The sequence below is a fragment of the Myotis lucifugus genome, unplaced genomic scaffold, assembly GCF_000147115.1.
Source record: "Myotis lucifugus unplaced genomic scaffold, Myoluc2.0 scaffold_119, whole genome shotgun sequence".
Taxonomy (NCBI): domain Eukaryota; kingdom Metazoa; phylum Chordata; class Mammalia; order Chiroptera; family Vespertilionidae; genus Myotis; species Myotis lucifugus.
Window position 1 is genome coordinate 412606 of NW_005871167.1, and position 26509 is coordinate 439114.

Here is a 26509-nt window from a genome sequence, read left to right on the forward strand (position 1 = left end):
GATATTGTTATACAATGCATATATTGGCCTTTGGTTTTAAAAATAAAAGACAGTATTTTAGAATTTGTGTGTTTGACAAAAAAAAAAAAACCACACACAAAGAAAAACACAAAGAACAAAAAAACAATAGAAGACCAACAATTCTTAAAGCAAGTGAGGAGGCTGTCCTTGAATTTGGGAAAGCAACTATTCTGGAAAGTTTCCTTCAGTCCAAATAGGCATAAAGCTTATTCTCCTCTTAAAAAAAGAGTGTAAATTACTATAGCTGGAATTTGGGCAGTGGTTATCAGCAAATTTGGTTTATTTGCAATTCACATATATCCCATGTTTTATAATGGGTTTTAGTTATAACAGAGTGCATTGAAAAAAAGTACGTTAGAGCATTTCATATTTTTCTAAAGATTCAATTAATTATCATAATCCCCAAAACTAAGAGAAAGTTGTATTTTTTAAATCACACTTATAGATGCAGATATAAAAAATCAGAGGTGTGAAGTGATTTTTCCAAAGTGTAACGTCCAGCAAGTGATCAAATTGGTACCATGACGAGTATCTTTTTGTCTGGCCCATTGTTACAGAATCCACTTGAGCATACCAACTTGGAGGCTGTTCTGGCTGCTTACAAATATCCTCCTTCAGTTTTGCCTCCATGATGAAGTCCCAAGTTCAATTCTTGCACATAATCTCTTCTGCCTTGTCCATTGGAATTCAAATACTTGTTCTTTGGAATGCAAAATCCCAACTATCCTTCAAAATCTTTAGAAATTCATCATTGTTCCAACTTATTCATATCTATCTTTTTATAATGTTTTTGAAAATACAGACTACAATATATCATTGTTGTTAACAAGAAGGTGACTTGATGACTACTGAAAATATCTATTTCAAGTTGTGGGGGAGGAATACACTTCCCTCTACCCTCCAGATTCTTCTGGCTCATCTAATAATCAAATAGACATGAGATAGATTAGCTAGAGAAAATAACCAAATTTAATGCATACATGTTTATGTATCTGCTCTACAGATACGTAAAGTTATCTCTGATAGTGTCTTATTATGGGCGAGACCCCTGACTTCTAGGTAGTTAAGGGAGGAGCAGAAGTTTCTCCTGAGCCTGTGACTAGGTTTGCTTTTAGCTCAAAGTAATATGCACACCACAGAGGCACATATTGGGGTGGCTCATTCTGAACCCCCACAAAGTGTTTTTCAAAAACTTATGTGGGAGGATATGCTAACCCCCAAGAACTTTGCCTTATCTTCTAGAAATCAATCTTTGTTGATTACCTTATGAAGAAGATCTAGGATAAAGAAGTAATGAAACTAGCCCTGGCTGGTGTGGCTCTGTTGTTTGGAGCATCATTCCATACATTGAACGGTTGCAGGTTGATTTCCGGTCAGGGCACATACCCAGGTTGTGGGTTTGATCCCTGGTCAGGGTGCATTTCAAAGTCAACCCGTTGATGTTTCTCTATCACATTGATATTTCTTTTTCTCCCTCTCCCTTCCTTTCTCTCTAAAATTAGTAAAAACATATCCTTGGGTGAGAATCAAGAAAAAAAAAGTAATGAAAATATCAGCAATGGTCAATAGTTAGCCTCTAGTATTATATTCAAGGGTCTTTCTCATTCAGTTGTACAGAATATCAGAATGTTTCTTTACATGTTTTATGAATAATTATTTCTTCAACTTACCAAATCTAAATCGGGATACATCAATTTAATAGTCTACGCCAGGGGTGTGGAACTTTTTTTCTGCCAAGGGCCATTTGGATATTTATAACATCAGTTGTGGGCCATACAAAATTATCAACTTAAAAATTAGCCTGCTGTACTTGGTCAAACATTTAATTAACTCACCCCTAATGACTTGGCGGGGCCAGACCAAATGATTTTGTGGGCCTTATAGAGCATGCACGCGTGTGGGACGTTCCCCACCCCTGGTCTATGGCATCCAGAAGTTTATGATTCAAAATACAGGCCAGAAATAATGTACTTATCAAACTAATCCCAAATTAAATCAGTAGTGGTTAGGAGACTATTGGCTTCACAATAAATTTTTCTAGATAGTTTCGAGATAAAGCACAAGTTATTCTATACATCTTACCTCTAAAACGGCCTGTTTTCACTTAAAGGAATTAATATGCTCCTTTGCTCTCTATTTTTTCTTTATTATATAAAAGGATATAGGAATGCCAAATTAATGTACAATGTTTAAGTTTAGGTACTCATCCAACTTTATAACAGAAATTAAGCTGAACCAAATATTTTCTTTTACATAACTGAATTAAAATTGGAATCTAGTCCTGGAAAGTTGTTTTTTTTTTAAAGTGGTCCATCTTTCAAACCCTACTGACTGATTCACTTTGACAACTAGACAGAGAGGTGTCAATAGTGCATGGCCCACAAAATGTCAGTAACACAAAACCTATTTTTAGATGTAAATTATAGCTGTATTAAAAGGACTCTGAAAATGTTAATTGTAATAAGGGTCAAACTAACTAAAATTGTTTTTATAATGGGAAAATTAGGGAAAACAATATGAACTAGCACAGAATTATTTATGAAAAATTAGACACTGATATCCCATACTAAACAGTTCCCCTAATACTATACTTTTAGAATTTTGAAAAGACAATTATAGTGGGCTGAATAGTGACTGCCAAAAAGGATGTCCATATCCTGTCCTAACCCCCAGATCTATAATATGCTTTACATGGTCCTATAGACTGAATATTTGTGTTCCCCAAAAATTCTCATGTTAATATCTAATCTCCAATATGATGGCATTAGGAGATGGAGCTTTTGGAAGGCAATTAGGTCATTAGAGTGAAGACTTTGTAAATGGAATTAGTACCCTTATAAATGAGGTCCCAGAGAGCTCCCTGAAATACCTACAAATGTGAAAGTGGCTTTGGAACTAGTTAACAGGGAGTTTTGAGGTACATACTAGAAAAAGATTATTGCCTGTAAATGACTGTTGAGAGCAATTCTGGGGAGAACCTAGAAAGAAAAGCACAGAGTTATAGAAAGAGCCTACATCTTCTTAAAAGAATACCTGTCATCTTAAATAGAAAATGGTAGAAATACAGAACACAAAGGCCATTCTAATGAAGTCTCAGATGGAAATGAGGAAAATGTTACTGGACAATGGGGGATAGATAGTCCTTGTTATAAAGTGGAAAAGAACTTGGCTGAATTGTGATCATCTTCTAACTTCTACTGTAGGAGCTGTGATGAAATTGGACATTTAGCTGAAGATATTTCTAAGCAAAATGTTGAAGGAGTGGCCTTGATTCCTCCTGGCTCCTTAGAGGAAAAAGTCAGAAGAGAGTAGTGAGCGAGAGAGCGAGCACAGGGATGGTCGGTTGCAGGAGTGGAGCACTGCCCAAGTCAAAGGGACTTGTTTCTTCAAGCTCTTCTGGAAGCGATTCTGACAGTGAAGTTGACAAAGAGTTAAAGAGGAGAAAACACGTTTCTTCAGAAAAACCTATAAAGAAGCAAAAGACTGGTGATGTCAGAGGAATGGCAGGATAAGGGTTCAACTTCTCTTTTCTCCTGGACATTTCAACAAGTTAACCATCTATAATTCAACGAAGAAATCCCTTCCCTGCTCAACACAGATCCACACCTGAGAGACCCTCACACTGAAACACGTAAAAGTGGGCATCCGGAATTAAACGGGAAAATGAGAAGAGAGAAAAGCGCAGATGGCCCACAGATGTAGCTCTGCAGCCTGGAGCTCAGGGCTCGGCCTGCAGGGAGAAGGACAAAAGCTGGCAGTAGCAGGCACTTCTATTGGCCAGGCTGGAGGAACAGAGGGCTGTGGGGCCAGAGGGAGCGGGAAGACCAGCAGGGTGAGCATGGAGCAGTGAGAGAGTGAATATCCCTATGTTTCAGCATTACACACAGTGGCCAAGGCATGGAAACAACCAAAGTGTCCCACAATAGAGAACTGGATAAAGAAGATGTGGCACATATACACAATGGAATAGTACTCAGCCATAAGAAAGGATGAAACAGTGCTGTTTGCAACAACATGGATGCACCTTGAGAACATTATGCTAAGTGAAATAAGTCAGTCAGAACAAGCTAGAGTTAAAAAGCTATGATTTCACTCATATGTGGGATATAAAACTGAAACTCATGAACACAAACAGCATTGTGGTGGTTGCCAGAAGGAAGGGGGTGGGGGGAGAAGGCAGTCCTAATATAAGGTGACAGGAGAAGATTTGACTCTGGGTGATGGGCACATGGTGCAAAATACAGATGTAACATCGGAACCCACTTCTGAAACCTATATGTTCATGTTGACCAATGTCATCCCAACCAATTTAATAAAAAAAAATAAGATAAAATAAGAAGCAAAAGACTACTGAAGCTTCAAGAGCCCGTCATCTTCTAAGCAGTAGAGATAATGTTTCAGACTGGGAAAATGAGGTCTGTCAGCGTTCAGGACTTGAGAGGAAAAGTCCTAATTGATATTAGAGAATGTTGGATGGATCCAGAAAGTGAAATGAAACCAGAAGAAAAGGTATTTCCTTAAACCCCAAGCAATGGAGCCAGCTGAAGGAACAGATTTCTGGCATTGATGATGTAGCAAGAAAACTGTAAAGTCAGAGCCATATAAAACCTGTACTGATCTAGTTGGTTTGACCTGTCTTTTTACATTGGCTTTTCTTTTTTAATCTTTATTGTTAAAAGTATTACATATGTCCTCTCCCCTCCCCCCAATTTATCCCCTCCAACTCACCCCTACCCCCAGCCCAAGGGTTTTTTTTTTTAATGTTTTCCAATCTATTGTATATTTGGATTGCAGAACAATTTGTAAAGATACATTTTTTAATGTGCATTATTTAAAATGTTCAGAAGAGAGAAATGAATGAAGGCAGGCTGTTAATCAAAAAGGAAGCAGCACTTAAATATTTGGAAAGTTCTCAGACCATCCATACTGAAAAGAATGAGAAAGTGTGGTAAAAAGAAAAACACTAAAGGAATGGACAGAACACCATTCCACAAGATTAGTCATACATTTCTACAGAAGGCGGAGTTACTATAAGACAATGGAAAAATAACCCCAAGACAATTCAGAAATCCTGAAAAGCTGTTCATCCCTCACAGGCCCAGAGTAGGGCCCCAGGGGCAGAGTGGTTTCAAAGGAGGGTCTGTCTGAGCATGTGGGACTTTGGCATGTGCTGCCTCACTCATTGGTTCTGCTCTCTGCACTCCAGCACTGAGCCCCCTGGCTGCCCCAGGTGCAGTTCCAGTGGGCCCGAGTATGGGGTCATTGTGGTCACCCCTCTGGAGGATACAGGCTGCAAACTTTCATGGTTTACAAACTCTTCCACCGCCTCTGCCTGTGTGCAGAATGCAAGAGCCATGGGGGCATGGCTGTCTCCACCTAGATTTCAAAAGATGCCTGGCAGAGCTGTAGGCTTGGGATCCCATCTAGGAAGAGCCATAGATATCAGGGGCAGAGCCCAAGCAGAGGACTGATGCAGGGGTGGGGCTCTGCAGACAGCCCCAACCAGGCCATGCCCAGGGGAGCCCTGAAGAACCAGTGGACTCCAACCTGTTAGAGTCGTGGAGGTGAGGCTATAGCCCCCATGAGTCCAGAAGGCAGAACATCCAGTCAAAGAAGATGATACTTGACCATATGACAATGTTGTTTGCTCTTAAAGTTTAATGTTGGGTTTGGGACTTACTTAGGACCTGTTACCCCTTCTTCTTTCTTATTTCTCCCTTTGGAATGAGAGTAGATAGCCTATACCTGCCTCACCATTATACTTTGAAATATTTACAAGTTCACAGCTGGAGAGGAATTTGCCTCAGGATGATTCATACCTAAAGTCTTACCCATATTGGATTTCCATGACATTTAGATGAGATTTTGGACTTTTGAATTTTAAGCTGATGCTGGAACAAGACTATTGTTGGGGCTATTAGGATGGAATAAATGTATTTTCATGAGAGAAGAATTTCAACTGTAGAAGACCAGGTGTGGAATGCTATAGACTAAATGTTTGTGCACCCCCCACCCCCATTCATATGTAGAACCTAATCTTCACTGTGAGGAGGAATTCTGAAGGCGCCTAGGTGATGAGGGTGGATCCCTCATGAATAGGCTTCGATAGGATTAGTGCCCTTATAAAAGGCCACCAGGAGAGCTCCCTTGTCCCTTCTGCCTTGTGAGAAGACACAAGAAGATGGCCATGTATGAACCACGAAGCTGGTTCTCACTAGGCACTGAATCTGCTAGCACCTATTTAACCTTGGACTTTCCAGCCTCCAGAAAGCCACCCAGCCTACAGTATTTTGTTATAGTAACTCCAACAGACTAAGACTAATAGCAAAAAGGTCTGATTAGGTTAAAGAATTGAAGAGAAGAGCTTATCCTGGATTATCCAGGTGGTCCCTAAAAGCAATCACATGTATTTTCATAAGAAAGAGGCAGATGTGGCTCAGTGGTTGAGTGTAGACCTATGAACCAGGAGCTATCTGTTTGATTTCTGGTCAGGGCACATGGCTGAGTTGCAGGCTCAATCCCTAGGAAGGATTGTGCAGGAGGCAACCAGTCAACAATTCCCTAATCATTGATGTTTCTATCTCTCTCTCTCCCCCTCTCCCTTCCTCTCTAAAATCAATAAAAATATTTCTTTTTAAAAAAGAAAGAGGATACTACAGCTGAAGCCCATTAAAATGGACCATCCAGTGAATTTAGAGAAGGCCACACTTGAGGATATTTTACCAGACAAAAGATTGGGGGGACATGTATTCTTCAACCCTGCAAGCTCTGTAATATGTGGCTTGTTCCTTTTCTCTTTTCATCCCTGTGTGCAAAGGTGAAAAGTTTCATTCCCTTTTCTAGTAGCTATTAAACATCCTATATAATAAAAGCCTTATATGCTAAGTGTCTGGTCATCTGGTCATCGGTTCAATCAAAGCGTAATATGCTAATGATATGCTAAGGCTGCTCAACTGCTCGCTATGACATGCACTGACCACCAGGGGGCAGACAGTCGACCGGTCAACCAGTAGCTATGATGTGCACTGACCACCAGGGGGCAGATGCTCTGACTGGTAGGTTAGCTTACTGCTGGGGTCTAGCTGATCGGGACTGAGCGAGATGAACCAGACACGCCCTGGAGCCCTCCCATGGTCCCTCCCCAGCTGGCCAACCTCCTGCATCCCTCCCTGGTACCAATTGTGCACTGGTGGGGTCCCTCGACCTGGCCTGCACCCTCTCAGAATCCTGGATCCCTCAGGGGATGTCGGAGAGCCGGTTTCAGCCCTATCCCGCAGGCCAGGCTGAGGGACCCCATTGGTGCACGAATTCATACACCAGGCCTCTAGTAGCTAATAACAGCCAACTCATGCTACCAATATTTTTTTCTGCAAATCTCTTGTCCCAGAACCCCAACTGCACTGTGTGCATTCTCTGACTTTCAAGATATCATAGCAAAAGTATTATAAAATATTTTACTGCTGCCTAACACAAGTTATCATTCTTCTTAACTCCTCTAGCAGGGTCCTGACCACCAGCTGCCCATCACTAAAGCCCATGCTATATATTGGAGGATTTTGTTTTACATGTCCAATCTGATATTTTGTTGTTCTCTCAAACAACTCCAGTATCTTAGGATTTACAACAACAGATACTTATTTATTTTCATGCTATTTGGAGGCTATGGGTCAGCTATAGCTTTGGTTGGCTCGGTGTTTTAGCAGACCTTCAAACAGATTTTTATTTTTAGGGATCTAGACTAGAGGGACATGTTTTCATATTGGAATATAAGGACTACAAGTATAGAGTCAATACATACAAACACATTTAAAGCTTACTCTTGGACATGGCGTGTATGTCATTGGCTTGCATTTTATTGTCATATAGCTTAGCTCAAAGTCAGCGGGTATGGAAGCATGAGAAGCATGGGTAGGAGACAAATGATTATGAACAAAAATAAAAACACCAAATTAATTTCACTCATGTGTATAGAAGACACAAGTAATAACTTGATTAAGTTCCTAAGAGTTCCACAGCCCTTTCCTTCCAAGTTTTAGAATCCTGACTAAAACAGTGGGGCCTTGACTTGCGAGTGTCCCGACTAACGAGTTTTTTGAGATACCAGCTGTCTCTGCCGATTTTTTTCATTGAGTTGATAGAGTAATTTGAGTTAACAAGCTCTGTAACGAGCTTGGTTTCGGAACAAATTAAACTCCTAAGTCAAGGCCCCACTGTACCATTTCTCTAAATTCACTGGGTGGTTCATTTTAATGGGCTTCAGCTGTAGTATCCTCTTTATAGGCTTAAGTCAGACACTAGTAAATTCTTTCAGTTTGCCAAATAGTGGGAGTGTAGGTGAAGAAATGATCAATGGTGTGGTCCCAAAAGGTCTAATACACTTAACTTTTCTATAATTAAGTCTATTGAGAGAGACATGTCTCACACAGAACTGAGTTACTATTTGCACTAGCTAGAACCAAATACTTTAAAAAATATTGTTCAAAGGGTCATACTATAAAACGTGCTACCAGCCTGAATAGAAAGGAATAGTGACTGTTGGAAATGTACAATGGCCAAGTGATTAGAATGACTCGTGTCCTGAACTTGCTTTATGTGACGTACAGAGATACAACACTAAAAAATTTAAATACATATATCACAATAAATGTCACAGTATTATAATAAAGTGTTGTAACCCTTTGAGCAAATGACTTTCACACTGGTTCTTAGTTTGCTTTTTCTGTAAAAAGAAAGAAAGAAAGAAAGAAAGAAAGAAAGAAAGAAAGAAAGAAAGAAAGAAAGAAAGAAAGAAAAATAGAGTAGGATTAAGTGTTCCCTGATGTTCCTTTTCAGCTCATATTTGATTCTCTGACACCAAAATAGTCCTATTTATAAACTTAGCATGTGAAAAACATATTTCTCCCTTTCTCTGGGAAAATGCTACTGCCATTCAAAAATAACTAATGAACAGATAGACAGTATCTGAGCAAGTTTTCCAAGATTCTAAAAACTATAGGCTGAATGTGAAAAGTTCATTTGAAAGAAACAAGTGAGGGAATTCCAGTATGTAAACAGACAGGGACATGTGCTTAATTAAATAGAGGCTACTAAAGGTCAAGCATTAGTTCCTTAAATGTGTTTAGAATTGTATTCAATTCCCAAATCACAATTTAGTTTCCATAAAAGCTCTTGTATGACATCCTCAGAGGATGGTATACATCTGAATAGTTCTTCATTTCTCATGATTAAAATATTGAAGTATATTATCTTGTGCTGTAAAAGAATATGTTCCCAGGATAACATATTTGCCAATGATACTTCTGATAAGGGGTTAATCTCCAAAATATATAAAGAACTTATACAAATAAACACCAGAAAGACAAACAACCCTATTAAAAATGGGCTAAGGACCTGACTGGACACTTCTCTGAAGAGGTACTACAGATGCCAATAGACATAGGAAAAAAATGCTCAACATCATTATTTACCAGAGAGATGCAAATTAAAACCACAATGAGACAGCATCTCACACCTGTCATAATAGCTACCAACAATAAATCAACTAACAAGTGCTGGCAAGGATGTGAAAAAAAAGATCCTACACCCACTGTTGGTGGGAATGCTGACTGGTGCAGCCACTGTGGAAAACAGTATGGAGTTTCCACAAAAATTAAAACTGAAACTGCCTTTTGACCCAGTGATTCCACTTCTGGGAATATATCCTAAGAATCTCAAAACACCGATTTGAAAGAATATATGCACCCCTATGTTCATTGCAGGGGGTTTACAATAGCCAAGATCTGGAAACAGCTCAAGAGCCTATCAGTAGATGAGTGGATAAAAATGCTGTGGTACACATTTACACAATGGAATACTACTCAGGCATAAAAAAAAAGAAGAAGAAAAAGGAGGAGGAGGAATTTTGACCTTTTGAAACAGCATGGATAGACCTGGAGATTATTATGCTAAGTGAAATAAATCAGTCAAAGACAAATACCATATGATTTCACTTATATGTGGAATCTAATGAGAAAAATAAACTGAAGAACAAATTAGAAATAGAGGCATGGATACACAGAATAGACTGAGTTATCAGAGGAAAGGGGTGTTGAGAGAGTAGGTAAAAGAAGGTGAAAGGATTAACTAAATATATATATATATACTAGAGGCCCAGTGCACAGATTCGTGCACTGGTGGGGACCCTCAGCCTGGCCTGCACCTTCTCTCAATCCGGGACCCTCGGGGGATGTCGGAGAGCTGGTTTCAGCCCGATCTCCGCAGACTGGGCCGACGGACCCCACCAGTGCACAAATCTGTGCACCGGGCCTCTAGTATGCATGTAAGATCTTTGATTAATCTCTTCCCGTCCTCCCCGCTCCCCCTTCTCTCTGAGATTCATCAGTCTGTTCCATGTTTCCATGCCTGTGCATTGAGCGTCTGACCCCTGGTGGTCATTGCACATCATAACTACTGGCCAGTCGGCCGGTCACTCACTTAGGCGCATATATATATATATATATATATATATATATATATATATATATATGACACATAGACACAGACAACAGCGTGGTGATAGCCAGAGGAAAAGAGGGGGGTGGGTGGAGGTGGGCAAAGGGAGGTAAATGGGAACGGAAAGAGACTCTGCTTGGGGTAATGGGTGCATGATGCAGTGTGCAGATGATGTTTTGTTGAGTTATACACTTGTAACCTGTATGATTTTGCAAACCAATGTCATCCCAATAAATTCAATAAAAAGTAAATAAAATAAATTCCCATAAAAGTGGGACAATTGGTTCGATTTTGCAAGTAAATCACATGAAGATATTTTTCAAAGATAGAATGAAAACAGCACTTCACATATTATATACTCAAAATATTTTAAAGAAGTATTTACTAGTACAATTCATACACCATACATCTTTGTTTCCCATTTATCCCATTTATATACCCTTAAATTTAAAAAAATTATAATAATAAAAGCATAATATGCTAATTAGGCCAGACAGCCGAATGTCCTTCCGGACAAAGCTGTGGTGGCTGCGAGGGCCGAGGGCAGGCAGCTGTGGCGGCTGGCAGCAGCAGCAGGGTGGGGTGATGGGGGCGGCTGAGGGCTCCCGGGCTGTGAGAGGGTGTACGCTGGGCTGAGGGCCCCCTCCCGCCCCAGTTTACAAATTTTCATGCACCGAGCCTCTACTTATACTATAAACTACCAAACAGGAATCATGTCAATCATATATTGCTCAATAGAATTTAAATAAGATGATTAATAATGAATAAACATTTACAAGCATTCCAAAAGATATTCCTCTTGTCAAACTTACAAATTTTAAGACACTGATACCAGTGGGGACTGTTAACTGCTGTCATTTCTTATAAAAGATCAATGAAACCTAGCTGACATAGGAGGTAGAGCTGAAAGTGATCACTTTCATGACAGTTTATGACATTCTGAAGATTCACTAGGAAGATCCTCTCTAAGGAAGCCTCACTGTGAAGTTCCACAGAATTCACAATTTCCAGCCCTGTATTCAGAATTTGATGTTATTGTTCTGTAATATTCACTGAACACTGGTCATGAAGTTGGTGCTGACTGGAAAAAAAAAGAAAATGAACCCGAACTTAAATACAACCTAGATTGGAGCAACATGAGCTGTTGAAAATAAATCAATTGGCTGATCCTGCTTGTCACTCTGGAAGGTCACCGAAATGAACTATCATCACAAACGCAGAGAAGAAACTCTTATTGCTCCCTTTCCCCTTTTCTCACTGCACTAGTCAAGCCTGTGGCTCCCACAAAAATACATGAATAAATAATCAAATACAGTCCTCTGGGAATTGATGACATACATGTACCAAAGCAAATTAGAAGTAACACAACTACTAGAAACCTTTCCCCATTGCACATTGCATTCCTTTTCCTCCCCCTTAGCTTTCTCCTAAAGGCTGCTCGCTTTCAGGTTTGGCTGCCAACTGGGCAGAAGACATCCAGAATTCCAAGCATCATCTTCAAATTAAGCATTTCATTAGTTTCACTTGTTTCCAACTTGCCTTTTTCTCATACACCCTGGCATCTACCGAGCATTCCAGACCAGAGATTCTCCTGCCTGACTGGGTTCCACTCAGCTCCACGCGACTCACTCATGCTTGTTCTGTCTTTGCTTCAGCCTTGGATGAAAAGCTCTCACTTACTTCCTTGTCCTAATGCTTCCTTTACATTCCTTCATGCTCCACAAGAGAGCATGACGCTCTGTGGCTTTTGTTTGCTCATACCAAACACCCTAGCCTGACAGACAGCGTGACAAACATTTGAAATAGGAACAAGTTGCTATCCCTCTGGCCTGCTTACTAGAATGACAACATTTCAAATCTGGGAACAACAGCAGAAAGGGGATTCCAGTGCAAAAAGATTTTAAATACAGAAGTTAAACAAACTGTTTTCCTGAAAGAATTTGAGGGTCTGTATGCAGGGATGTTTTAGGATACAGAAGATCAAATTTGGTATAGATTTGGACAGGGAACATTTTTGCTGTTACTGCCTGCACCTCAGCTTTGGTCCCTGAGGATCAGTTACAAACAGTATGGAGTTTCCTCAAAAAACTAAAAATGGAACTCCCATTTGACCCAGTGATCCCACTTCTAGGAATATATCCTAAGAAACCAGAAACATCAATCAGAAAGGATATATGCACCCATATGTTCATAACAGCACAATTCACCATAGCTAAGATCTGGAAACAGCCTAAGTGCCCATCAGCAGATGAGTGGATTAGAAAACTGTGGTACACGATGGAATACTATGCTGCAGTAAAAAAGAAGGAACTCCTGCCTTTTGCAACAGCATGGATGGAACTGGAGAGCATTATGCTAAGTGAAATAAGCCAGTCAGAGAAAGATAAATACCACATGATCTCACTCATTTGTGGATTATAGAGAACAAAATAGACTGATAAACAGGGACAGATCCAAAGACAGAGAAACGGCGATCAGACTATCAATCCCAGAGGGAAAGTAAGGGGAGGGAGGGGGTAAGGGGAAGAGATCAACCAAATGACTTGTATGCATGCATATAAGCCAAGCCAATGGACATGGACAACAGGGGGATGAGAACATGAGTTGGAGAGGGGGTTAATGGGGGGGGATAAGGACACATTTGTAATACCTTAACTAATAAAGAATTAAAAAAATAAATAAATAAGTAAATTTAAAAAAAAGAGAGACATGAACTTTTATTTACATAGACAATGTTGTTGTTGTTGTTTCCACTGATGGCATTAGCAATGGTGAGAAACAGTAATGGAAAAAGCCATTTGATCTTTTTCTCTCTCTGATCTTATGTGATTCCAAGAAATATTTAGCTGGAGACATATTAGAGAATTATTGTTTTTTCTTTAATTTTTATTCTGCTTTTTGAGCAAGAGAATTATTTAGTTAGTCTGCATTTTAGAAAATAATCCTAAAGATAGGGTTAAGAAAATGATTGAAGGGAGATAGAGGATATATCAGCAAAATAGTGAAATGCATTATAGTAATCTAGATAAGCCCTCACAGAGTAGGAGGGAAGATTTATTATTAAAAATAATGATTATACTCTAGCCAGTTTGTCTCATCAGATAGAGTGTCGGCCTGCGGACCAAAGGGTCCCAGATTTGATTCCAATCATGGGCACATATCTTGGTTGCAGGCTCCTCCCCGGCCCTGCCCTGGTTGGGGCACTTGGAGGAGGCAACCAATTGATGTGTTTCTCTTACATCGATGCTTCTCTCTGCCTTTCCCTATCTCTTCCACTTATATGTGGAATTTAAAAACATCAAACTCATAGAAACAAAGAGTAGAGTGGTGTTTGCCAGGGGTTGTGGGATGGGGGATTTGAGAGATGTTGAATGAAGGGTATTCATATTGAGTAATAAGATAAATACATTCTGGGGATCTAATATATAGCATGGTTACTATAGTTAACCAAACTTTATTATATACTTAAAGTTTCTAAGAGAGTAGATCTTAATTGTTCTCACCACCAAAATATTTGTAATTATATGAGGTGATGAAGGTGTTAACTACTCTTATTGGGGCAATCATTTCATATATGTATGAAATCATGTTTTATATCATAAATTTACAAAATGTTATATCTCAATAAAACTGGGAAACAAAGATACCCCCATACCCACACAAAGCAATGAATTAATACTAAATTTTAAAAAATGGTTACCTTTTTGGGGAGTAGGTTGAGGATGAAAAAGAAGAGGAATAAAATCATTTTAAGTGATGCTTCTAGTGAATTCTTCAGTTGAATGGTAGGCTCCAGAATATGCATTATATGAATCTTCTTTCTAACTTATGGAAATGTTACTTAAAATTGGTTGTATTTATTAAATCTATTTTGGTAAAGTATATAATAAATAGTAATTTCCTCTTATCTACTTAATAGAAGAAAATACTGTAGGAAGGAATTTTATATTATTGTCCCTGACTCCATTTATTGCATTTTGTTTTCTTTTTTAATGTGATGTACTTTAATTCTTTAAAAAATATTTTAAAACATTATAATTATTCAAGTACTCCTGAGGAGTAACAGAAAAGTGGATTTCTTAGTTTTTTTTATTTTTGAGAAATTACAAGCTCATTTAGTGGGGGCTGTACCTAATTATCTTTTATTGTTTTTCAAGTACATTTGCTGTGCTTGACTAGATCATGGTAATAAAAAAACAATAACTAGTAAATATACATATATATTTATGTATTAGTGTTCTGTTAAGCACAAACTTTTTAAAAATCAGAAGCTACTTTACATAAAAAAGAGCAAAATTATGTCAGCATACTAAAAAAAACATTAAAATGATATGTTTTAATAAAGTAAAAGTAATTTAAAATTAGTTTATTCTAAATGCACATGAAATCAGTATAAAAGAAATTAATTTTCTTCATCCAATTAGTAAAAGAGCATAGTAACAATACTAAAAAGTGAGGTAAATTGTTTATACCTAGAAGCATAATAAATCAGAAGCAAAATCTGTCAAATGTGAGTCATTGAGAACATCAATCTGTACAATGACTCTGCTGTCAAGTTCAGGTTTGAGGCTTAATCATTTTAAGAACAAGAATGACATGAGTCATATTTTATCCAAGAGACACTTGGGAACACATATTCATGATGGCACCCTCATAAATTTCTTGAAAATTTGCCTGAAGGTCGATTGACAATGAAATAATAGAGATTTTAAGTTTTGAACAGGTTTCATGAAGGTAGGTTTAATTAATATTTAGCCTGCATTGCTGCATTGTCATTTGGTGTCATGAATATATCCACTGGGAAATATGAGATCATCTGCAAAACTAGTAAAACATATAATAGTCCTGAAGTACACTTAATAATTAAGTGCATGATGTGTAAGCACTGAGTAATATCAAAATATCTGACTCCAGGTCATTTATTCTAAAGGGTTAGCTTTCCTTTTTGATGTTTTATACTGAAAGAAACTAGTTCATTAATTTATAACTACATATTTTTTATTAAGTCATGCATCATACTTATTCAAGGACTATATAATAACACAATTATGGTAGGTTGGGAAATTGGCCACAAATTATTCCCCTCCCCGTATTCACCTCTTTAAATAGTTCCCTTTCACTTTTACTATGGGCGTGGCCATGTGACTTGCTATGTGCATTAGTCTCTGTGGGCTGCTATAACAAAATTCTATAGACTGGGTGACTTAAACAACAGTAAAATATATTTTCAGGTACATCTAGAGGTTGGAAGTCCAAGATCAGGGTACCAGCATGGTTGGGGTCTAGTAAGAATATTCTTCTTGGCTTGCAGAAAGCCACCATCTCACTGAGTGTTCCCAAGGCCTTTCCTTGGTGCATGTATGCAGAGAGAAATCAAGCTCCCTAGTGTCTCTTCTTATAAGGCCAATAATTCCATCAGACCAAGTCCTTACCCTCATAATCTAATTACCTCTCAAAGGCTCCATCTCCAAATACCACTACATTGAGGGTTAGGACTTCATCACACAATTTGGGGTGGGTCATAAACAATCAGTCCATACACTGTGGCCAATGCAACAGCAAGTAGATCCTTGAAAACCATTTGTACATTTGAGCCCCGCCACTCTTTCTATTCTTGGGACCCTTGTCATTACTACCCTATAAACTTGGAATCCAAGCTAGCCTGCTGCATAAGGAGCGGCACATGCCTTGTCCCATCTTCATCCTCGCTGACCTAGGCCAGCTCTGTTATGAAGAGAATGACCTGAGAGCCAAAGATCAGTGCTATCACTCTCTCAGACAATTATAACTATAGATTAGCACCACTCTCCCCACCTGATTGGATCTTTCCAATATTAACACTAGTTTTTATGTTACCTAGACTCGCATATTGGATATTGTGATATGAATTACCATCAAAGTTCTGCCAGAAGAAGCTTCCTTCATTGTATCAGTTATTTCACAAATATTTCTCACACACTACATGGAAGGAGTTCAGTGTGCTAGATTAGGAGTATAATGATGGAACAAGATACAATCTATGACTTCACAGAGTATAAAATTCTTTGAGAAACAACAACAAATCCAGGGCTGGGGTGGAGAGAAAGATTATAATACTGTCTTTATAAGAAGATGGCCATCTGAAGACAGAGAAACACAGGAGAATGCATGGAATTATTTGAACCATCAAACACAAAAAATGATTTGAATGATTATTCTCAGTTCTCCCAATGGTGTTGTACAGATATTAGGCAACTCAATGCACAGGAGATAAGTTAATCTAATCCATTCTAAGATTTATGGCCTGAAGGTATAATTTTCTCACCAAACTCTTGATGAGAAAAACTGGTCTCGGTTGATAACTATTGTATTAGGATGTATAAGTATAATTAAACCAGCCAGAAGAAATCATAAATACATTTTGGTTATGTTTTGAATAATGAGCATGATTGAATCAAGTGGGGAGTTGGGGGAGACAATATATTTTGCAAAGGTTCCTGGTAAAGAGATGCTGAGCTACTTGGAGAACTAACCAATAAAGTTGATTCCCTCTTTCTGTTAGACAACCAATGATGCCCCTGAAAATATCATAGGAAAGTCCTATAGAGACTAAAGTCACTTGGAAGAACTGAGAAACAAAATGAAACTCATAGTTTCATCTTTATAAAATGTTTCTAATATTAAATTCAGTATTATGGGTAAGAAATATAATGTTTTTTTCATTGTTGCCTATCCCCTCCTAGGTTACATGAAATAGTTATTTACTATTTTTATGATTTCAACCTACAGTAAAAAGAAAATATATTAATTAAATGTTAATATAAAATATGTTATTGCTAAAAAATTAAATATACTAAGGACTACCAATGGACAAAGAAGCCTATTTTCCCTGCCAACTTGTCTAGTCTCTAATTAACTCACCTTGCTGAGTTAGGTTTAATTTTGTTCAACATCATGAGATTCTCATCATCAGTACTTATTCTGTCTATGTTGACGACATGGTCATTCTAGTATATTTCATATCTAGCCTCAAGTAACAACTGAATCTATTGGCCAATTACTGTCTGAAAGAACAGCTCACTGTTAATTATGCCAAAACTAACTCATCATTTTTAGTAGATATTTTACACCAGATATAAAATGCTAAAAATTCTATCCAATAGATTAGCTTCAGTTTAGGTGAAATATTATGTAACAAAATCATCCTGACATGCATATTATACTGCTCAAAATTCTAAATTTTATAAGTGCCCTGTAAGTTATTTTATAATAGAAGTGATAGAAATGGAAACTTCCCGCCAACAAAATATCCCGTCATAATCAAATCTTTTATACTTTATAGCGCAGAATTCCATGGCTTTGTTAGAGCTTTGGTTTAAATACTTGACTAGATCTAAAACTGAATCTGAATTAAAATCCTCATACTATAAAGTACTCTTGCAGAACAATATTGGTACAGAGCTGGCACAGCCTTCCATCTAGGTAAGCATTCAATAATGCCACTTTTGCAACCCACCCAATTAGAATACAAAGCAGATCTATCTTATTGCAACAGACAATACAGAACTGCCAGCCACTTCAGTTTTGATTATTTGCTATCCAACTTTAGTCAAAAGTCAGTGAGCAGATCAAGTTAATTCTGTAAATTTGCATTTGGATATAACTGCTCTGGTGCAAGCAAACAGCGATGAAAAATAAAATCTGAAAAGCAAAAAACCAAATTAAATAACTAACCAAAAAATAATAATAAAAGCAATAACAACAAACATCTCCACTGACCCAATATTGTGAAACAATGAGTCTGCTGGAATCTGGAACAGGAAGCAGACAAGGAGGCAGAAGTTCATGTTCTGCCTAATAGAAGGGACTGAAGTTCCAATTTCTACTTTTTGTAGAGAATGTCTATTTCATCTGTCCCATTGTTGTATCATGAAAGCAGATACTTGTTTACTAGACTTCACAAGTCCACAGATGGAGAGGAATTTTGCCCCTGGAAGGGCCAAACCCCAGTCTCATCCATACTAATTTAGCTAGAAGTTGATGCTGAAATGGTTAAGATTTTGGGGATGTTGGAATTGGGTGAACATATTTTTACATGGGAAAGACCTGAGTTTGGCGTGGGTCAGAAGGAAGACTGTTATGGGTTGAATTGTGTCCCTCAAGTAAAATATGTTTAAATCCTAATCCCAATACCTCTGGATGTGACCTTATTTGAAAATAGGTAATATAATAAGTCAAGGTAAGGTCATACTGAGTAGAGTGGACTCCTCAGCCAATATGACAGGTGTGTTTATAAGAAGATGGCCATGTGAGGACAGAGAAACATGGGGGAATTCCACATGGAGATAGAGGCATAGATTGGAGTGATGCTGCTACAGCCTGGGGCTACCAGAAGGTAGAAAAGGAAAGGAAGGATCCTCTCCCTGGAAGTTTCCAAGAAAGCCAGCCTAGCTGACACTTTGATTTCAAACTTCTAGCCTCTAGAACTAAGAGATAATACATTTCTGTTGTTTTAAGCCACCTCATTTGTGGTTCTTTGTTATGGCAGCCCCAGGAAGTGCTCTGTAATTTTTATAGTTTACAAGGTAGTTTTATATGAATTCACATGGTTCTCATATTAAACAAGTGAAGGAAACACTACTATTACTGTTATAACCCCATGTACAGCCCACCTGACAGAGGCTCTTACAAGGGTGTGTGATTTACCTAGGATTTGCAAAGCAAGTTAACTGTAATGGTGGCATTTTGAGGTAAGTTTCCCAACACCTACTCCCTTTACAACATTGAAAACATAGACACTCTCTATCTCTCTCATTTTTAGATGGAGTGTGTGTGTGTGTGTGTGTGTGTGTGTCTTTAATATCTGTGGGTAATTGCCAAAGGGTCTCGGTGAACTTTTTAACAATTCATGGAAAACATCGGATAATGGGCTAAATGAGCAGAGACAAACTTTTTGATGGTAACCTGATTTGCATATTCTCAATAAAAAAGTGAGAAGTAGATGAATATCCACTGGACACAGCCAATAGCTCCTATATATTAAATATGTACAAGCCAGATTCTGAATACAACTATCTAATAATCAAGACAAATTGAAGAGTCTACTTAAAAAAAGATAAGAAATCTATACATACTCAACTTAAAGAAAAAGTCTTAATTGTTAAAATTTCCAACTTAGTTTTTAATTATCTTAAGTCAAATACTTGTTTTATACTTAGATTGCTTCACACTTTAAATGAAGATGCTTCATATTTATCCATATATTTTTATTTTACTCATATTTTAAATTTTCTAAATTAGTGAAACTTTAGCCACCTGAACATTTAACTTACATATTATGAACCCGTCAGCATGGCTTATTATGTTAAGTGAAATAAGCAAATCAGAGAAAGACTTACAAAATAGAACCAGAGGCATAGACATGTGGAACAGACTGACAGAGGTCAGAGGGGAAAGGGAAGGGGAGACTGGATGAAAGAAGGTGAAGGGATTAGTCCAGTGATGGAGAACCTTTTGAGCTCGGCGTGTCAGCATTTTGAAAAACCCTAACTTAACTCTGGTGCCGTGTCACATATAGAAATTTTTTGATATTTGCAACCATAGTAAAACAAAGACTTATACTTTTGATATTTATTTTATATATTTAAATGCCATTTAACAAAGAAAAATCAACCAAAAAATGAGTTTGCGTGTCACCTCTGACACGCGTGTCATAGGTTCGCCATCACTGGATTAGTCAAAGAACATATATGCATAATCCATAGACACAGACAACAGTGTGGTGATGGCCAGAGGGAAGGGGTGACAGGGGCTGGGTGGATGTGAGCAAAGAGGGGTTGGGATGAGGACATTGTAACAATGTCAACAATAAAAGTAAAGTTAAAATAAAAGAACTGGCAGTACTCTTTTCTCTAACCTTGAGGACATAAATATACATATGGAAATACATAAACAGACCCATGGACTGGATTACATAAATTATAATAAATTGATACACAAATTTTAGCAATGCCAAGGGTGAATCTGGAAAATATCATTCCACAACCATACCTTAAATACCAGTGCTATTTAGCTATACCTCCAAATAGAAATGTATTAAGGAATAAAATATGATTCCTCGTTCAAAAACAGCAGAATCATTGACCAATAAACCATTAACTCTATTTTTGTCAACTGTTAAATATTTGTTCTTCAATGTGCCTACTAACTCCACATTTCCATTGTATAATCATCAATCATTTCCTGACATTTCATTTCTGTTCAAGAGAAATATAAATGGAAAATTGCATATGTAGCACCATAATAATGTTTAGCTTTTGATGCTTGCTTGTCTTTATCACTTGAGTCTGAATACAACCAAAATAAGTTTTCTTGCCCTGGAATACTTGTTAAATAAAGATAACAATGTCCAAACACTTTAGAAAGAATAGAAGAAACTCTCTATATAAATCCATCTAATTTGTTGCTTCATTGGTTTAAGCAATGTACCTCTTTATGTTGAGAATTCAGTTAAGAATATGATTAATCTGTAAAGGTACAGAGCAGATACTTTTATTGTTAGAAACTAGCCTTAAAAACTGTAAAATTTAGTAAGCAATGTCTTTTAATTACATCTAAATTATACAGATGACATCACCTGAATTACAACTACATAATAACTTCATATTTTGCCATAATACAATCACAAATGTTTTGGAAACTTATTGCCTAAGCCCCATAATTAAGCCTAATTTATTTTTACAATTTGTTCAGCAAAGTACACATAGATATTTATAAATCATTATGACTTTGAAGAAGAAAAATAAGATTACTTTTGATATTTACATATCAATAAAAGTGAATTTTTAGTGATGAAAGATTCAGTGTTGTTTTCAAAATTTCAATGTTCGGCAAACTTTAAAAATTTCCTGACTAATGAAGACTTGGAAGACTATATAATGTACTGTATTATTCTTAAGTAATTATGATTAATCATCTGTCAGCAAAGAAGTTTAAGGATGACAATGGTTTCATAAAAACATTTAAAAATTCTATTTTCCTAATACAAGTATAGGATCCTTCATTAGCTTCAATTTCATACAACTCAAGAGCACAATCTTTTTCTATCAGCCAACATTATACTAGTCAACAGTTTTCCACTGTTCTTTCATTAAGCTCAGAACTTAAAATCATTTTATATTAAATGGATTGGAAAAAAAACAACAACACATGTCTATAATCTACAGAATAGCTTGACATGTCACAATTTGTATAATTTAAAAGTTACCTGAATAGAGACAGAACATGAGTTTGACACTTTTCTCGGGGCTCAGAGGCAACTGATCATTAACTTTTAGCCAGAGGCAACCTTGCACACAAATCTCAAGAGACTCTGCTTTGCCCTTCCCTCTGTCTTCTCTCAAATAGGGGAAAGGTAACTCTCTCTCTTCCTGAAGAACTTGTTTTGACATTCACAGTTAGTTCATAATTTTCACAGTTAAAGTTAACCTGGCTTCAATTATATCCTAGGTCAAAGAAGGTGACCAAGTCTGGCCATTGGAACTGTTCCATTTAATATTTGGATTCTCTGATGTTGATACAGCCACATTTTCACCTGATGCACAAAACACATTGTGAAAGTACTGTATACATAATGCTCCAGGGAATCTTCACCGCGTCTGAGACTAGATAACTCCGTAAAGTTATGGACAATAATAAAGAAGCCAAGGTCATGTGCTGAATCCCTTGAGAGCCAGTTAGTTTCATTTTGTTGCCTACATTATACTCATTACTCCGCCAGTCATTCTGCAAATGCATGCCTTCTGTCACAAAAGTCCTCCCTAGCAGTGATGGGTCAGTGTTGCCTTCTTTGTTTTTGAAGAAATTACAATAACCTTTGGAGAAATAAAGAGCTATTGTTTTGTTTGTTTGTTTCTAAATATATTTTTATTGATTTCAGAGAGGAAGGGAGAGGGGGAGAGAGAGGAACATCAGTGATGAGAGAGACTCATTGATTGGCTGCCTCCTGCACATCCCCCACTGAGGATTGAGCCCCCCCAACCTGGGCATGTGCCCTGACCAGAATCCAACTGTGGACCTCCTGGTTCATAGGTCGATGCTCAACCACTGAGCCACACTGGCCAGGCAAGAGCAATTGTTTATTGGGTGTGTCTCATATTTTAGGTAGTTATTTTACCAAACAATTTACAACTATGATCATTTTCTAAACCATATAAGATAAGCACATATATAATATGGGTATGAAAATAGTGAAGTTCAGAGTTTTGGTTACTTATATAGAGTCATATAGCTAATAAGCACTGGGTTCTGGATTCCATTTCTAGTTTGTCTGGATCCAACGTCCATTTTCCTCTCCATTGAACAGCAGTCCAACCTTTCCATGGTCAGTGGGTGCTGGGGATTTGGTTTTCCATGTGAAAGATGCCTTTATTTGGACCTATGCACTAACAATAGCCTGTTGTAAAATGTGTTTCCCAGCGATTTTAATAGGCTGCATTTCTAAATGTATATAATGGTTATAATAATAAAATAAAAAATCTCTGGACATTTCCTATAATTTAACCAAATAAAGCAAGTACTTTTACAAAATAAGATCTGGTATTTTTCTGCCTCTTCCATTAAAAACATTAGTTCAAAAAATAAAATAAAAGCATCAGGAAATTTTGTGCAGTTCAAAATTAAACACACACTAAGATTGTAATACACTGAACAAATTGTACTATGAATAGCACAATTATGTAGTACATCTGACAATAAGAAACAAACATCTTTACTGAGAACTCTTCAAATACCTTTGTCCCTAACACAGCAAAGTACTTAATAGCTAGTAAGTGTTCAATCCATTTATTTAGGGTAAAGTTACCTGAAGTAATAATATAGGTGATTTATCAATTAAATATAACTTCATTTTGTACTCTACAGAGACCCCTCAAAGGACTTTCTTTTTCAAAAAAGGTGAAGTATGCCTGGCCGACATGGCTCAGTGGTTGAGCGCTGACCTATGAACCAGGGAGTAGCGGTTCGATTCCGGTCAGGGCACATGCCTGGGTTGCAGGCTCGATCCTCAGTGGGGGGCGTGTAGGAGGTAACCCAACTGATCAATGATTCTCTCCCATAATTGATGTTTCTGTCTCCCTCTCCCTTTTCCTTCCTCTGAAATCAATAAAAATATATATTTTTTAAAAGGTGAAGGAATAAAATTTCAATAAGGTTGTTTGCTTTATCAACTACTTTTATATAACACAAATATGAACAATAAGACTCAATTTCATGCAAACAAATGATTATTAACTTTATGAAGTAAGCATGTTATTAATAACAAGAATGCTAAATTTAAAAAGGCCTTATATATAATTAAATTTATTACTTAGTATTATTATAAAAACTTCTAAAGTTAAAAAAGAATTGCAAAGATACATCTCAGTTTGATATGTGACATTATACTATCAAGGAAGTAACTTGACAACATAAGATATATAAAAATTAGAATTTTTGTATATATTTTGTTTTTCTTTTGTATGATTTTACATAACTTACAATAATAAATCCTTAAAGAATTACTATCTAAGTGATAGAAACTGGGGTCTGTTAACTTTATAGAGCCTGTTAAAAAGTTTAAAGAGCTATAATTATATATTTGTGTTTTTTACATGTAGAATTCATTTTTCTTCACATAAGTTATTTCTCCTACTAAATTATTAACATCTTAAGTATTTGTTTTTATCAAATCTACCAAAAATTCAAAATTTCCCAATGTAAAGTTAGTGTTTGCTGAAGTAGAAAAAAATAACAAGTATCACTAAGTGACTTTAATATGCAACTTTTAACACCTATGTAATCACAGTAAAACTTCAACAATTTTACTCATTTTGTTTACAAGACGTACATCTGAGTTAAACTGCAGAAAATCAGGCTATCTGAGTTAAACCACCAAGTTCTGTGGGGTGAGAGGTAAATGCAGACTTGGTATTTGCTACATAAACCTTTGAAAAAGGAAAAGGCAACTGCACCAGGAGCCCTGGGAAGAGAATAGCTGAAGGTGACTAACCTTTGCCAAGGTGACAAACTCTCAAGAGTAACTCCAAAAGTACGCTAAAGTGAGCTTTTATTTTTTAATTCCAGTTTCCAAAATTCTTCAATAATGTAGGTTCAGGACAGAGAGGAAATACAATCTCGGGGGGAGACCATGATGAAGAGCAAGTGTGCTCTTGGAACAGGTTTTTAATTCCGAGTTTCAAACAAGACAATATGTTCTTGGCAATGAATTTGTTTGTAGTATTATTCCCAAATTATATCCAGCATTTGCGCATTTCCCTTGTGAGATTTTGATGTTTTTTTGCATTATGACTAAGGAGTGAAAAGTGAGGTTATATGGAAAGCCCAGATTCTTCATCTGAATTAAAAGTGCAAGAAATTCCCCAGGGCAGAAAGCTCAGGCATATATTTTGGGTGAGGAAACGCAGTAAACTAGTCAGAAGGCACAAAAATTAGATTCCTCACAAATACCATGAGAACCTTCTAATGGATTCCTTTACTCATCTGGATAAAAATTATCCCCATATTCTTTTTTCTGGAGAAAAAGTACCACAATTTTAACATTCATTTAGCAAAATTGACTGTGATCCTATTACATTCTGAATTCTAGAATTATAATGGAGCTAAAAGTCAGCACCTACAGGAGAAAAATGTCCAAATTTATTCCCTGATTTAATTATCCTTCAGAATTATAATGTAAAAAGGAATTTTTAACTTGATAAGCATAAAAGGGAAAAAAGTCTTTAATTAAATTTGTCTCCGTGGAATAATTTCTTTAAGACCACAGGGAAATAAAATAGGAGCAAAGGTGGTCCTAAACACAGAATATACACGTCTACTATCATTTCAATAGGTTCCCCCCCTTTTTGCTGCTGACAGTGGCTCACTACTAATAGAACAGAATTATTAGAAGTGATTTGAGTACATAGAACATTTAAGACCCTTCTTTTCTTTAACTGTTATCCAGTCAATAGGAGATATCACTGTTACCATGGTAATTAGCTAGTTATTAATATTAATAATAAAATAGGAACAAAGGGAAGGCCAAACATTATAAGCGTGGCCATCTGGGCAGCTTCACCAGAAAGCTGCAAATTTATGCTCCCCAGGGAACCACTAGTCCATTCTTTGCAAATCACTAGGGAGAGGAAAGTGGGCATATATGTGCAGTAAAGTGCAATGAAGGAAAAATACATGCCTATCAGTCTAACCTGGAAACAAAGATCGTTGGCTAAGAGTGTGGAACCCAGTGCCTGCAAAACTCGGGGATACATAATCTCCAGACAAAGGAACTTTCTCTCTTGTTCTCTAGCTTTGCTCATGGCAGGAGGCCCACTTTAACCAGCAATAGGCGAGGACACGGAGAACACCCCACCGATAACATGCCATGTTCAGCTAATACAGGAAGCATGTTCATAAAGAAAGTGCTTTAAAAATATTCTCTAGTCCAGAACCTGTGATTTCACTTAGCTCGCTGACGTCACCCTCAGCATGCACTGTGGTCTCACGGCTTTCTGTTAAATAAATCACCAACATTTGGCCAGTGACTCAGCTCAAAAGTCTCAGAGTCAGCAACACTGTCTCTCCCTCCCAGGGGTGGGCAAACTTTTTGACTCGAGGGCCACAATGGGTTCTTAAACTGGACCTAGTTATTTAACAAAAGAGAAGGGAGCAAAACGGACTAAGCCTGATTAAGTCTAGAAGCCACAGTCATTACATAAAAGGGTACGGTCTTTTTTTTTTTTTAGTTTTATTCATTTCAAACGCCAAACAGGCAGGGAGCCGTAGTTTGCCCACAGCTGCTCTAGACCATCAAACCAAAGTTGTCAATTCTAGTAGATTCTACTTCCACATAGGTCGCTAGTTATAGTTATTAACAAAAGAGAGGGGAGCAAAATGGACTAAGCCTGATTAAGTCTAGAAGCCACAGTTTCAGAGACACCCCAGGGACAGCCACATCCTCCACCAAAGGGACATTAATCCC

The 26509-nt window shown here is 37.3% G+C and overlaps 1 protein-coding gene and 1 pseudogene across 1 annotated transcript in view; one reads left to right on the top strand and one right to left on the bottom strand.

Moving 5' to 3' along the window:
• Positions 1–26509, bottom strand: part of SLC16A7 (solute carrier family 16 member 7) — a 136104-nt gene that overhangs the window by 58202 nt on the left and 51393 nt on the right. The window lies entirely within an intron of this gene.
• Positions 3357–4610, top strand: LOC102420244 (annotated as a pseudogene).